The 15314-nt window shown below is 36.2% G+C and overlaps 1 protein-coding gene across 1 annotated transcript in view; it reads left to right on the top strand.

The window, feature by feature from the left end:
• Khdrbs2 (KH RNA binding domain containing, signal transduction associated 2) overlaps positions 1 to 15314 on the top strand; it is a 514570-nt gene that overhangs the window by 477815 nt on the left and 21441 nt on the right. The window contains exon 11 of the transcript XR_008720013.1: positions 3354 to 3497. The gene's annotated coding sequence lies outside the window, so the exon portion shown is untranslated. The remainder of the gene's footprint in view (positions 1 to 3353; positions 3498 to 15314) is intronic.

Raw genomic sequence — 15314 nt, forward strand, 5'->3', positions numbered from 1 at the left:
GCAAGGTTAAAAACCCCACACTTTCTGTCTCTGGTCATTTCTCATGTTGTCTTAACTACATAAATATTCATTATTTGGGCTAAGCTTAAATGGGTGCTATCTGAGAGGTGAAAGAAAGTCTGGGCATCTCGAGCACTTGGGGCAGGTTATAGAACTTGAGATGATCTGGAAGGTACACAGTAGAGTTAATTCCATGGCAGGAAAGATTCCCTTGGGAAAAGGAATACACTATTGGAAATGCCTCTTCAACTCACAGGCCTAGAGATAGGAAATCTTCAAGTAACCATAACCTCAGCAAAGAGGTAGGGGCACTTAAACAAATAAACAAACAAACAAAAACCCTGCAGAGAAATAAGGTAAAAGCCACACGAGAAAAAGAAAAAAAAAAAAAAAAAAGGGGACGAGAGGGTGCAAGCCACATAGAGTTATTTTGCAATTACTAAGCACAACTTCCTGTAATGTAAATTTTAGACAGTGTTCACCTTTGGTTTATTAATGGAACCAAAGCCATTTATCTTGATAACAAATAAATTGCTAACCATTTCTAAATGAAGTTTACATAAAATGACATATTTCAATGAATGAAATCGATGTTTTTGAAATACATTTTTAAAATACTGACTTTACATGTTTAGTTGTTCATTTGAAATCACTTGGGCTGCTGTTTCAAATGCATACATGTCCTTGGAAAGACATCCTTTATTGCTCTCTCCCTGAGTTCATACATCATACTCAGGGCTTGGTTCTGTTTGGTTTTAATGGGAATACGGAGCACTGGTCAGAAGTCTGAGTGGGCCAAAAATTTAATTTCAAATTCCAATTCAACTACACCTGTAACTGAAAATGTTTGTCACTTCTTTTGGCTCCTCAGGAAGGCTTAGTTCTTATTGTAAGAATACTGCAATAAATGTGTGGAATTATGCAATTGTATGGCAATTTACAAAATGAGATTCACAGCTATTATAAAGGTAGAACATTCACATAGTAGTGGTAATTATGATGCAGTCTTTTTGTTTTGCACACACATGCCAAACACAGGGCCAGAAGTTTTACAGAAACACTAATATTAAGCACCTGCACCTTTTAAACAACAACAACAAAAGAGAAACCAAAAAAAGGACCAAAAGCCAAAACAAAGCAAGTAGCCCCACTCTATAGAGAAGACATTAATTTCATACTGCTAACTAGAAGCGAAGGGAATATGGAACAGAAAGTTTTCTGTCCCGCATGTTATTCTTATTTTTTTCTTGTTTGAGAATTTATATTTTTAATAATTACGTAGCAAAGGGCAGTAGAGGGGCAGGAAAGATGGCTCAACAGTTAAGAACATTTTCTGCTCTTACAGAGGATCTGAATTTGGATCCAGGCATTCAGCTGGGAGTGGGGAGAGTTGGGAGGTATCTATACAGCCTCTGGTAGTTCCAAGGGGATCTGATGCCCTTTTCTGGCCTCCGTGGATACAAGCACATTAGAGGCATTCACTCGCGTGCACACACACACACAAAATCATAAACATAAATCTATAAATAAAAATAATTGTAGACAGTCACAACCTTAAAGAAATTTGGTTGAAAACATGGAACCTCAAACAAATTTACCCTAGTTTCTATTCTGTAGCAAAAAGAATGAATACTTTTTAACACATTGTAGTGTTTTTATTTTACTCTGAAATACATTTTACTTTGATATTTAAAAAAAAAAACTTATTAGTCTAAAATTTCTGACTCAGACCCTGAAAGACACAGATGAAAGTATCACACATTTGTCACAGAGCATGACTGTTGCCCTTTGTAGAGCAAATGATTACATTTACAGTCTAATTTCCAAGTTCCATTTGACATTATGAGCAAACACTCACATGATTAAGGAAGCATGAAAATAATCGAATGTTTTTGTTCTGCAATCACATATCAGAGCCCTACTAAAGAATTAGGGTCAATTTCCACACAGAAACATTTCTCCCCACCCCCCCATGTGTGTGTGTGTCTGTGTGTGTGTGAAGCCATACAATCATGTGTTAAGAGCACCAAAGAAGGAACCAGCCTTTCTTAAACATTTTTTAAAAATCCCTGCTGTGAGAGTAATGTGTTCCATTTGTCTGGCCGTTCTGGTTTCCTGATGAATAGGTGAGTTAATAAACAATAGTGTCATTGACTGACAGGCACTGGTCTTCTGCATCTCTCTTGGTGATTAATTTCCTAGCTCCTTATGCAGAATATATCAATTGGTTCTTGAAAGATTGTTTGCAGTGAGAGAGAAAAGGTTACTACACTTATTGTGCATTTTACATCTGGGTCTTTTGTACTTGGTAAAGACAGAAGCTGAGGGAAAATAAGGTGTCTGATTTGTACACATCTTACAAGGTTCTGATTTACATTTACACATACACAGAGGGGAAGTGGGGAGAGAGAAAGGAGAGAGGAGAGAGGGAAAGGGAGAGGGAGAGAGAACAAACATTCCATAAACTTGATTAGCTAGCTACACACCAATAATGTTTCATGTTTCTGATCCACTATGTCTCCCACTTCACAGTAGTAGTATTTGATATATGATGAAATATTGATTTTCCAATAGGAGAGACCTGGTGAGGGATGGCTTCTCTTCTCAGAATCCTTCTTGAGACAAGTTCCCCACTAGATGCAAGTTTCCTGCCACCTCTAATGAGAATGTTCTCTCTCCCCTGCCTCACTCTGTCTGCCTCACATGGGGGAGATCACATTCCCTACCCTGGACCCTCATAGCCTGCCTATGTGACACTTTGATGTTCTCCACATTCTCTGTGGCAATGGTGACACTCCCTTCCCAAAGCCCCTCAGCATTTTCTTAGTGACACACGACGTAGTAAAGTAAAAGGGCAAGAGAGAAGCTCAAGTTCTCTTCTTTGGAATAAGGTTCTTTAGATTGTTTGCCAGCCTTCATTATTGCTTTCTATTTGAATTTACTCTAACCACAACATAAAAACACAAAATGTGTACTTATTAATGGGATATCTTGTAATGAAACGATACATGTTATATTGTATAATATATAAATCAGGTCAAACATATATATCTGTTCAAATATCCTGTCTAGGGGTGAAAAAATGAAAAGCCGTATTTTTTTCTTTTAGAAGTGCACATAGATTTTCCATCATCTGTAGTCATTCTCCTAAAGAGTGACAACAGGGCTTCTCGCTCCTATCTATGTATAACTTGGTATGTGCTGATTATCTTCACCAACCCTTTCTTAGCTCAATTCAACTCTCAACTTCTGTGAGATCAACATTTTAACGTTCTACACATGATTTTCTGTGCCTGTTTTATTTCGCTCAACTTAATAATCTCTAATTCCATTCATGTTGTTTCAAATGACAGGACTGAATTCCTTTGTATGATTGAATAGTATTCTGCTATGCATATGGACAACACTTAGTTTATCCATTCCTCAGCTGATGGCCATTTTGGTGTTTCCATGTGTTGACTACTGTAAACAGAGCTGCAGTGAACACAGGAATGCAGGTATTTCCTTAACATACCTTCTTCATTCCTTTTGGCTCTTGCTACTCATGGGATCACTGAACTCTATCATAATTATATTTGTAATTTGGGATGAAACTTTTATATCTTTCCCATACTGGCTGTATGAATTCACATTCTACCAAAAAGGTTTCAGGGTTATTTTTTATAATAACTGTCCTTATTTGAGTTTGGCAATAGTCCATTGGGAATTTTATTTGCATTTTCCTAATGAATAGTGGGAGTGAAATTTTTGTCAAACATCTGACAGTATATGAACAATGCTTTATTTAAATTTTGCTTTATTTTTTAAAAAAATATATGCATGTAACACATGAGTACAGGTACAGAAGCCTGAGGTATCGTTTCTTTCTGGAACTGGAGGTAGAGGTGGTTGTGAGTCACCAGACTTGCTTGCTAGGAATTGAACTTAAGTTCTGTGAAAGAGCAGCAAGTCTCTTCACTGCTGAACCATCTTTCAGGCCCCGTGTGGACAATAAATTTTAAAAACAAATATATCACACCTTCTAAGAAACTTCTCTGGGATTCTTTCAACATTGATGACCTTTTAATATAAATTTATTGAATAATTAGCTATTAATTATTTGTCTCTTTTTATTTCTAGTGATTACTAAAAAACATTGTCTCCAAATAGATTTGACAGTGAGTGGGTTATTTTTAGAAGGACTATGTATTGTTTTTCACTGCTTCTAATGATTCAATTTTATGATTGCTAAAATAACATGTAACAAAGTTAATGAGCAGAATGCCTAATGTAAAAAATACTACATCTTAGAGAAAAAAAAGTATACTTTTCTCCTCTTTATCTTCATTCTGTTCTTCCATTCCTCAGGTGTTGTTTGTCTTAAATAACATACTAGTAGATAAATATTCTCAACAATCCAGACGGTTGGATTTGGTGACTTCATTGTTTATGGCAGTTCACATTATGAAGAAAAAGCTATTCTCAAATTCCAGTTGGGCACAGGCAGGTTGCGAAATCACCATGTTCCTGCCTCCGAGTCACAGATGTTTGAATTATAAGTGTGCACCCCAACAACTGCTTCAGCTACGCGGGGCGTTAATGTTCAGAGAAGAGCTGGCTTTCAGTTTTGGAGGAACAAAGTAATCTAAAACTCAGTGTGCTAAGGTTAATGTGTATGTGAAGATGAAAGCTGTATTAACTGGGGAACAAGAAATGAACTGGGGTGTGGACAAAAGTTAACTTTCTCAGCTGCATTTTTGTCACAGGTAAAATAGTCGTAATAATAGTGTAAGCTTATACCATTATGAAATGAAGTAAAGTGATACAGGTGAATGTATTTCCTTCTAAAATTAGTTACTATGCCCCTAAATTAGTTCTTTTTTCTTGCAACAAATTCTAAATGTATGACATCTTCATATTGGGTTTCAAGTGTGTAAATAAAAATTGGCTGTACAAGAAAGCATTAGAATCCAAATCAATTGTCTGCTAAAAATATTTAATGTGTTTTTATTAACATTCTAATTTTAATAATATTTAATATTCATGTAGTATGTTTTAGAACACAATTATGAAATAGCCAATATGTTATTTATTCTTTAGACACAGATGTCAAATGAATAATAATGGGAATTAAAAGATATTTATATTCACAAAAATATCATAAAATAATATATATACAGATACACAAAGTGCATAGGTCTAGTGCATAGGTCCTATGCATTAGAACGAATGTAATTCCAGTAGTAATTTGACATGATTGTTATATTAACAATGTAAGGAAAATGGCAGTAATAATAATGGATCACATAATACACGTTATGTGTTTTAAGTGTCTATAAAAAGCTTCACTTACTTTCTCAATACTTTTGTATATGCTACAGATAATACTGGCTGAAAGTATTTAGATTCTCACAAAACCCATGAATTTCAAGTATTATTGAGCCTGCCTACCAGCCTCCAGTGACCAGAAAGAACCTAAAGATAGCTAATAGGTACACACACGCCTTCTAGATTGCAGCTATGTAGGAAATAACCAAGCAACATGAAACTTCAATAAAGATGAAAGTGAATTGAGAAATTGTGTCTCAAGCAGTAATCCTGGTCAGCTCCGACTGAAGACACGCTTTCTTTGCATTGGTATGTCTCTATGCATGCCCTTGCAAATGAGGATTCAGTTTCCACCTGGTCTCTCTTTTTCTGTCTGATAATACTCACAGCTGAAGTGTGTATTAGCTTTATTATAGTTGAGATGCCAAAACGAAAGTGAACACAGAAAGAACAAACTAAGTTTGGAGGAAAAAGCAATAAGGGTAGTGTAAAAGCCTGAGAAGCAAGAGAGGAGACTCCCCGCATCCTCAGGGCAGATGATGGCACCCGTCCACACCACAGGCAGCTCGTCATTGAGACGATCTGAGTTTCCTGTGCTTGCTCATCTGGCCTTATGCTCCTGGCCATAAGAGCATACACTCCTGCCAAGTGGCTGGAGATCCACATTTAGGTCATAGTGCCCAGCACAGGGCAATTATTTACCACAGGTTCTTAGATCACTGAATGTTTCCTTGCGATGTTTTTACTACTTTGAAACTTTTGTGTATGTGCAACAGTGAGTAAACAATGCAAATTAGCTCCTACTTTCCATGGGTTATGGTAATTAAACTCACATTTGAGAAAATTACAAGTACTGTACATCACAACTTTGGGCTTCTCCAGAAATTTAGAAAGAAAGACAGAAAGAAAGAAAGAAAGAAAGAAAGAAAGAAAGAAAGAAAGAAAGAAAGAAAGAAAGAAAGAAAGAAAGAAAGAAAGAAAGTTTAAGTCTAGACCTAGCTCAGCAGTTAAGAGCACCTGAGTTTTAGGCCCTGGACCCATTCAGTGTCTCACAACCATCTGTAACTCCAGTTTGAGGAGATTCAATGCCTCTTCAAGCCTCCGTAGGCACTGAGCTGAATGCATGGTGCAAATATATACATGTAGACAAAACACTCATACACACAAACAATTAATTTTAAGAAAGAATTACAGATCTGGTTCTATAGTTATTGTACAACTGTGCAATGCTCTTTTATAACTTGGTATAGAGGTACTAGAAGCTTTGACTCTTTAAAAAGGTTTAATAAGAATTCATCGCTTATTTATATTGTTGAGAACATTTTTCTTTTTTAATTTATTTTTTTCTCATGTATTACATCCTGACATCTTGACCACAGTTGCTTCTCCCCTCTCCCTTCCTAATCCACTCTCCTCTAGATCTACTTCTCCTCCATGTCCCTTCAGAAAACAGCAGACCTCCCCGGATATCAACCAAACACGGCATCTCAAGTTTCAATAAGGCTAGGTTCCTTTCCACATGTTAAGGATGGATTAGATAACCCAGTAGGAGGAAAAGCATTTCCAAAGCAGGCAAAAGAGTCAGAGGAGACAGCCACTGCTCCCATTGTTAGGAGGGCCCCAAGAAGACCAAGCTAAACAACTGTAAGATACATGCAGAGGGCCTAGGTCAGACTGATGCAGACTCCTTGACTGCCGGTTCAGTCTCTGTGAGCCCTTATGATCCCAGGTTGTTGATCCTGTGTGTTTCCTTGTCATATTGTTGACCTCTCTGGCTCTTGCAATCCTAGATTGTTTCCGTAAAGATTGATTGTTATAAAATAAAATTCCATGATGAGTTGCCTTGGTACCAGGCATTAAGACTTAATTCCCTAGGCTTTAGCTCTAATTTCCCTTTATATTTTAGTATCTAAATGATTTACTGAATTGGTAATTTTCTGCCAGTAACTGTATGATTTCAACATGGTTATTCCAGAAAGTAAGAGCAAACAATACTGTATTGACACCCTGGGATTAAATGAGGGACACTTGCCTCATAAAAACATACAGCTGAAGTATTTTGAGGGGACACTGAGTTATTTGATAAGCTGACTTCATCCTTAGCTACCACATATTGAAGAGCAGCAAGGGCCACTTGTTTAAATATCTCCAAGGGATATTTGGAAAGAATAGCCAGACTTCACCATCTACATTGCAAGAATCAGTGTCTCCTGGGAAAAGGTAAAACTTAAAAATCTAACCTCGTTTAGGCTGATGGGAGGCAGTTATCAAATGAATGCTGAATAGATACTTAATGTGTTACTTCTAACTTTTTAATGTCATATGCTTATGTAGTATCTGTGAGTTTGACAAATCATTATATTGACTTATATATAAAATTATGATGTTCTATGTGGCATTACATTTACATGCATGTGTTTACAAAAGTGGGGCTTAATACTTTAAATTACTCCTAAGATAACACAGTGTCTTGATTGGTTTTTGTTAACAACCTAGACATATGGGAAGAGCAAATCTCAATTGAGCAATTGCCTCCATCAGAATGACCAGCGGATAGAACTTTGGGGTTATTTTCTTGATTAATGATATACGTGGAGGGCCCATATCACTGTGGACAATGACATCACTGGACAGTATAAGAAAGCAGGCTGAGCCAGTCATGGGGAGCAAACCAGTAAGCAGCACTCCTCCATGGCCTCTGCTTCAGTTCCTGCCTCCATATTCCTACCTTAAGTTCCTGCCCTGACTTCCCTCCAAGTTGCTTTCTAATAATGTTTATCTCAACAGGAACAAGTAAAGAAAGACATTAAGTCAAGAAGGACAAATTATATCCTGAGGAAAAACCAATACATTTTTTAAAAATTGTATTTTATTCATTTACTTATTTGAGTGATCAAACTAAACTTCATGCATTTGGAGACAGAGGACAGCTTTTGGAAGTCTGTTTTCTCCTTCTACCATGTATGGCCTAGCAACAGAACAGAGACCATCAGGCTTGGTTCTAAGTACCTTCATTCACTGAACTGTTACACTGGCATGCAAGACTTTTTTTTTTCATTGTTTTTAAATAAAATATAAGATTTAACAAAATTAAAAAGCTTGTTTAAAAAATCTCACAAGGAATTCTGCATCTTAGGACTTGGTGTGAAACATCTCTCTAGGATAATTTTTTTTTCAATTACAGTGTTTTTTCCTGTATGTATGTCTACTGCATTAGTGTAGGCAGGTGCCTTGTTTCCTTTTCTGTTATTAAAGCAGCATAGGTAAGAGTTTTGAGCTTTCTCAGGCTCCAGGAGTAATTGCATTTTTTAATTAGAAACAGACTCTTGAATTTTTACTCAATTTGTACATAGCTTAGGTGAACTATATCCTCAGGGCCTGGTGTCTCAGGACCTCACAGGTTTCTGCTTAACCACCTAAGTCAGAGGATGTGCTTTTGTGACACCTGCAATTGGTGAAAGAGACTCAGACATTTGTAACGAGATAGCCCCATGACCTTCTCCACACCCCTAAGGCAGGGGAAAGAGTGGTCTAAGAATACAGAACAAATAAAATTTTCATTGCCTGGCCAGTGTCCACAGCAGACAAAAACATATATGCAGTGTTTAAGGTAGTGTTTCTAGAGCATATACCCACATAGAAAGATAAACAATTTCCTACTGACACTTAATAACTATCTAATTAGACACCATTTCCTTCTCTTTTGAGCATGATTTTATTTTTAGAAATATGCTGATATGTTACAAACACTTTATATTTTATATATAATTAGTTATCTGATCAGACTCTCTTCCACCGGGAAGGTATAATTTTATCTCCCTGAATAACCCTGAGTGATGATACTAAGCTGCAAATGCCGTTAATTTTATGGACTTAGGAGGTAATACATATGACTTGGATGTCATTATTCAAAAGATCTACATATATAACTAATATTTTTTGCTTTTAGTAAGACTGCATATGATATCAAATTTTGACTGTTCAACTGGGCTGACTGGAGGTTCCTAGGTATACTTACCTGCAATTATCTTCAAAATACAAAAAGGAAAACATAATTTAAAAGTAGAAATTTTAGAACCAAGCAGACTGTTAGTTTGTCAATGGCTTTGTGTTCTGATGGAACTAAAATTTAACATCAAATTATGAAAATAAAACAATAAGCTACAAACCTGGGTGTGATGGCAGATGCATATAACCCCAGCATCTGGGAACAAGGGGCAGAAAAAACATTACTGTATGACCAGCAAAGGCTACTCAATACAACCTTATATCAAAAAAAAAAAAAAAAGAATAGTTTTTGTGGTTAAAAATAAAAAGGAGCTGAAAAAATATCTCAGTGGGTGAGAGCAGTGGCTGCTCTTGCAGAAGACCCAAGTTCAATGCTTAGCACCTACCTACATGGCTGCTGACAGCCACCTGTGTTAATCTGGACCATGTTGCACGTGCTAGCAAAACACCCGTCCGTACACGTAGATTAAATCGCTGACAAGGACCAGCAAGATGGCTCAGCGAGTAAAGGCACCTACTATCCAACCTGACCATCTGAATTAATGTTGGGGACCTACATGGTGGAAGAATAAAGCCTCCTCCAGCAAGTCATCCTTTGACCCTGACACTCACAGTGTGGTATGTTCCTATGCACACATACCCAACAAAAGTGTAAGGAAAAAAATACAAAATAGATCTTGTATTGCCCAGAATATTGCTTTGTTACTTTAGCCCAAGGATTTGGTCTTCCCTGAAACTGCATAAATAAACAAGCTTCTTTTCAAACTTAAATTGAATATTATTTGTATTTCTAATTTAAATATTGTCTATTTATATGACTCCAACTTTATTTATAAGTCAAAAATTCTACTTTCAAAATATAATTTTGGAAAAAAATATTTACTAAGCTAATTGTCTATTATAAATAAGACATTTTCCAAATAGCAAACATTGAAGTATTTTTCATACTTTTCAGTTAGAGAGAATTAGGATTACTAACAGGTGACCAAGGTGTCAACCTAAGAAGTTAAACACCAACAAATCAAGTAATCCAATTAAAAAATGGGCTAAAAGGAGAATTCTCAGTAGAGGAACATCGAATGGCAGAGAGGCAGTTAAAGAAATTTTCAGCATTCTTAGTCATCAGGGAGATGCAAATCAAAACGACCCTGAGATTTCACCCTACACCCATCAGAATGCCTAAGATCAAAAACTCAAATGACAACACATATTGAACAGGGTGTGGACAAAGGGGAACACGCCTCCACTGCTGGTGGGAATGTAAATTTGTACAACCACTTTGGAAATCAATCTGATGCTTTCTCAGAAAATTGGGAATAGTGCTATACCACTCCTAGTCATATTTCAAAGAGTGCACTCACAGTATTTCAAAGAGTGTACTTGTATTAACAGAATGTCTGTAACATAAAGCATTTGAACACTCCCCAACAATTTTAGCTAAAGTTAAGCAATAATTTATGGCTTCTGTTAGAATAATCAAACCTAAAGTTTATCCCCAGTGTATGTTTTAAAATATCCTTTGTACTTTAATTTTGATATAGAAAAAAATGACTATAAAATATCTGTGGTAACATTTTGAATTAATTTTAACTGGAGGCAAGACTGAGGATTTATTACTTCATTTCTTATCAGTTTATATGTGAAATATCCAGAGAACATACTTAAATTTTTGTTACCTTTTGGTTCTTTAATAGCTTCAAAAATAAACACATTAATTAGTATATGAGTTAAATACAAAGTTAAACAAAGGTGGAGGTGCATGATTTGTTTTAACATCAAATTATATATGCATATATAGAGAGATAGAAGTAAAAATAAGTCAACTGCTCAGGTAACATGTTCTTCAGTGTTCTGTATCTTAGCTTGTCCAACCCCTCTAGAACAGGAGCAAATATGAACTGACCACCATAATTTTTGAAAAACCTGGGGATTCTCTGTCAGAATATTAACAATGAGTGAATATTTATGGCAAACAACATAAACATAGACCTGAAATAATTAAATTCTAACCAATTCAGCGTATGTTTTAATGCAACAGTGTTTAGGGAATGCCAACTAAGAAACAGACAGCCCATTATGCTAACGTCCAGCACTTTGATCAAGAATGTCAAGTTTGCCATTACTCAGTGGTGTTCATAGTGTGAAACTGACAGGACACGTTAAACTTGTCTTCTGTCAGTCAACATTTCTGAATGTCCTGTTGATGGGTTAAAGCAGAGGACATGAGGAGGGCAGCCACAGGTTTATTAAAATATACCTGCAGTGGCACTCACGCATGCTCTGAGCAATGTAATGTTATCCTCAGTGTGCAGAAGAACATGTGTTCTTTTCTTCCCAGTGTGTGCTTTGCCCTGTAAGGATGTTCAGCTATGTCAATTAATTAGCAGCCCCAGTGTTCAAGATAACAGATATTTTATATTAAAATTAACAGAAAATTAGTGTAATCTGTTCCAAATACCAAGAAAGCCAGAAATAATTTTTCATGTTTAAAAATCACTTCGCTTTAGCCAGGCTGCCTGGCCTGGCCTTCATGGAAGAGGGGGAGCTCAGTCTGGATGCGACTTGATGGGTCGGGTTGGAACAGGGGGTGGGGTGGGGAAGCTCCTGTTTTCTGAAGACAAAAGAAGGGCAGGTAGGGGATAGGATGAAGAGGGTGGGAGGGTGGGACTGGGAGGACAGGAGAGCGGGGTCTATGATCATTATATAAATATATATATATATATATAATTTTAAAAATAAATAAATAACAATTAAAATTGACCAGATTTCTGCATAGGTATATTTTCAGTATTTCTACAAACTAGAGAGGACACACTGATACGTCAATCAATCAACTATTGCTTTAAATGTGATACATTTTATTTAGGAAATGTATACTATCAGGGGGGTTGAGTTGAATATAAACAAGTTTAGACTTCTGGTACTCTAAAATCAGGTTTGCCTTTGAGTTGCTTTAATATACTCTTCGATTCAAACCCCATTCAGTCTGCACTGTGAGTACAGTAAAGCTCAGCCTGTCTGAGTCATTTCTTCTTGTTCATCTTTTATTTCTGTAATACAAAGTAAGAACCTTGAATATTGATGCATATTCCTTATCACTGAAATCAGTGGCTCTCAAAATATGGATCGCAACCCTTTGGGTATCAGTCAACCCTTTCACAGGGGTCACATATCAGATATCATGCATATCATATATACATTACAACTCAAAACAGTAGAAAGTTACAGTTAGGAAGTAGCACCAAAAATAATGTAATGGTTGGGGGTCACCACAACATGAGGAGCTGTGTTAAAGAGTCACAGCAGTATTAAGGTTGAGAGCCACTGCTTTCGATGATAGTGTGATGTCCAGTAAGAACCCTGGAAGTTTTTAAGAGTTGTTGAAGTTTCATTGAGTCTAATTATTCAATTCTAATTGAATACTGAGATTTTATTTCTGGGAAACCAAGGATATGAAAGCAACAAATGAACATCACTTGGCAGACACTAAGCAGAGTGCTTGCTTGGGGTTGTTAGAGACATCAAGTTTGGTGCACTGTGAAGAAATTAGACCTCTTAATACACATGTCCACTGCATGCTACTAATGTGAGGCCAGTTTCACTGCAATGACAGTCAACTGAAGTTAAAAGCTGGCTCAAGTCAGAGGGAGTCTTTTGCTTCCCATCTTGTCTTAGCTGCTTATAAATATCACTGTGTCATGCCTTATGCTAATGACGGTGACTAATGGCTGTCATTATCTTCACTCAGACTCATAAAACACTTCCTCGGGAGAGACCAATCATAGTTAGAATGCTGTTAGTTAAACTGTTTCCCTACAACACAGAATATAAAAACACTCAAATATAAAAGGCGAGATTGATAATTTATTTTGTTTTGAGTCTGTCTGACAACTGCTGATTGTGGTTAAATTTGCCATGTGGTGAATTGAGATCTGATACATGAATGCCTGACAGATGCCTATCTGGGTAACTGCATAATACTTCAAAATTGCTCTAATTTATCTAAGAATTTAGGTGATGATGTATAATAGAAGACCCAAAAGCTAGCACAAATCTGGCATTGGTTGTGTTTGGGGGCAGCATTTCTAGCAGTGAAGTGAACCCTTCATCATCCATTTTTTATTTCATTTATATACTCTATTTTTAAGGTGGGTATGGAGGGCTCATTGTGAGCCCAGGCAGAAATGTTTACAGTGAAGTAGCTATTTGTATCAGATGGAAGATGAGTGATATATTGAATTTTTGTCAAACACATGAAAAACTCTTGATTTTATTGTGTGCTATAGCAACACAACATTAATGTTTTGATTCTCATTTGCCCATGGCTTTTATGTCTTATATCACCAGAATTTGAAGTTATGAATTCTTGAGGATTAGAGTAAAAAAGAAAAGCAAAAGGAGTCACCAAGGAGATGAATTTTGTTGAAAGAACATGATAAATGTTTGAACCATTTTTGAGAATAAATGGAATAGAAGACAAAAGTTCCCGTGAAGAAAAATGTCATCTGTCATACCTGATAGGCATTTACAGGGCTCTGTTTACAGAATTACTGTAGTCATCTTTCCAAGTTTTGCCTTTTTATGTTAGAGGAAAGTTCAATTTTGTTACAAAGAGCCAGCGTGGAGACATTCAGTAAATATCTGTGGGAAGATATAAAATTGAGCAGAGTGAACACAACATGATAGAATAGGGCCATGTGTTCCCTCCTGAAATCCTAATTTTCTCTAAAGCAAAAGGAAAAATGAATGTTTGCATTGTAAATAGAGTACCCATGGGTCTTAGTTTAGACTTATTGATTTATTGTAATTCTGGCCAATAATACCTTTTTTTTCCCTCCAAGTTTTAGTATGTATGAGAAAGTAGAGTAACCTTATCCACCAGCAATAATAAAAGACTATCAGTATTTATTACCCATTTATTAGATGTTTGCCAAGTGTTAGAGACCTGAAGATGCTTTCAAAGAATAATGAATTCTTTGTAATAATCCACTAAGGCATCAGCTGGGGACATGGCGCTCAGTGGTAGATCATTTGCACAAGGCCTTGGTTTCTGTGTACAACACTGAGAAGAAGGAGAAGCAGTAATGAGCCAAGTGGTTTATTATTCCCACATAACAGTTAAGGAAACACAATTAGGGAGACTAAAACAATATGGCATGCTCGCACAGTGGGCAAGCCTAGATCTCAGCATATGACAGAAGATGCTCTGTTCTTTGGCTAAGCACCCTTTTGCATAATTAATTATTTTGCTTAACATATTCAAATATTATCAGTAGTTCTACTTTTATTATCCCTACCTCTTCTAACTGTATTTTTATAAGGCCAAGTACTTTTTATGATATAAAAAAAGCTTGAAATTAACTGGGTAGAAGTTCAAGGTACTGAAGTCTCTACACTAACAAAAAGATTTGCTGAAAGATTAGTTTATACCAGGCATTGTATTTTTGATTGTCCCTGTGTTAGCCCACGCCTTTGTCAAACAGTTCCACAAGACAAAATATTTGACTCTCATTAATAAAAATACATTGCTTCAGCTATTAATCCAACTTGGCTTACAGGTTAAAAATAAAGAATGAGGGATTATGTTATTTCTGTAGACTCTCTATCTTGCAAATATCTATGTCCGGGCATCTGGGAGTCACTGTTTATCAGCATCCTGGACACAGAATCTGAATAAAAGGAAAAGTCTTAGGAGAACTGCCCAACCTCTCATGTTTATATAACTATCATGTGTGGAGTACCTGAGAGGACATGTGCTTTACATACCATTTGTCTTTTGTTTATCGCTTTGCCATAGCTCAAATAAGAAAAGAAATGTATTTGAACCAATGCAAGTTCAACTCTGCTATACTCTACAGCATATTCTTCTCTGAAATCTCTAGATAGTGTCCCAATTTAGAAATATTTCTCATAAAAATTTTTAAATGAACATAAATAACATTTATACATAATCATCTTGGTCAAACCAGTGTATAAACCATGTGACTGTAAAACATATG

Source organism: Psammomys obesus, unplaced genomic scaffold (assembly GCF_907164565.1).
Source record: "Psammomys obesus unplaced genomic scaffold, mPsaObe1.curated_primary_1811, whole genome shotgun sequence".
In the NCBI taxonomy this organism is placed as follows: Eukaryota; Metazoa; Chordata; class Mammalia; order Rodentia; family Muridae; genus Psammomys; species Psammomys obesus.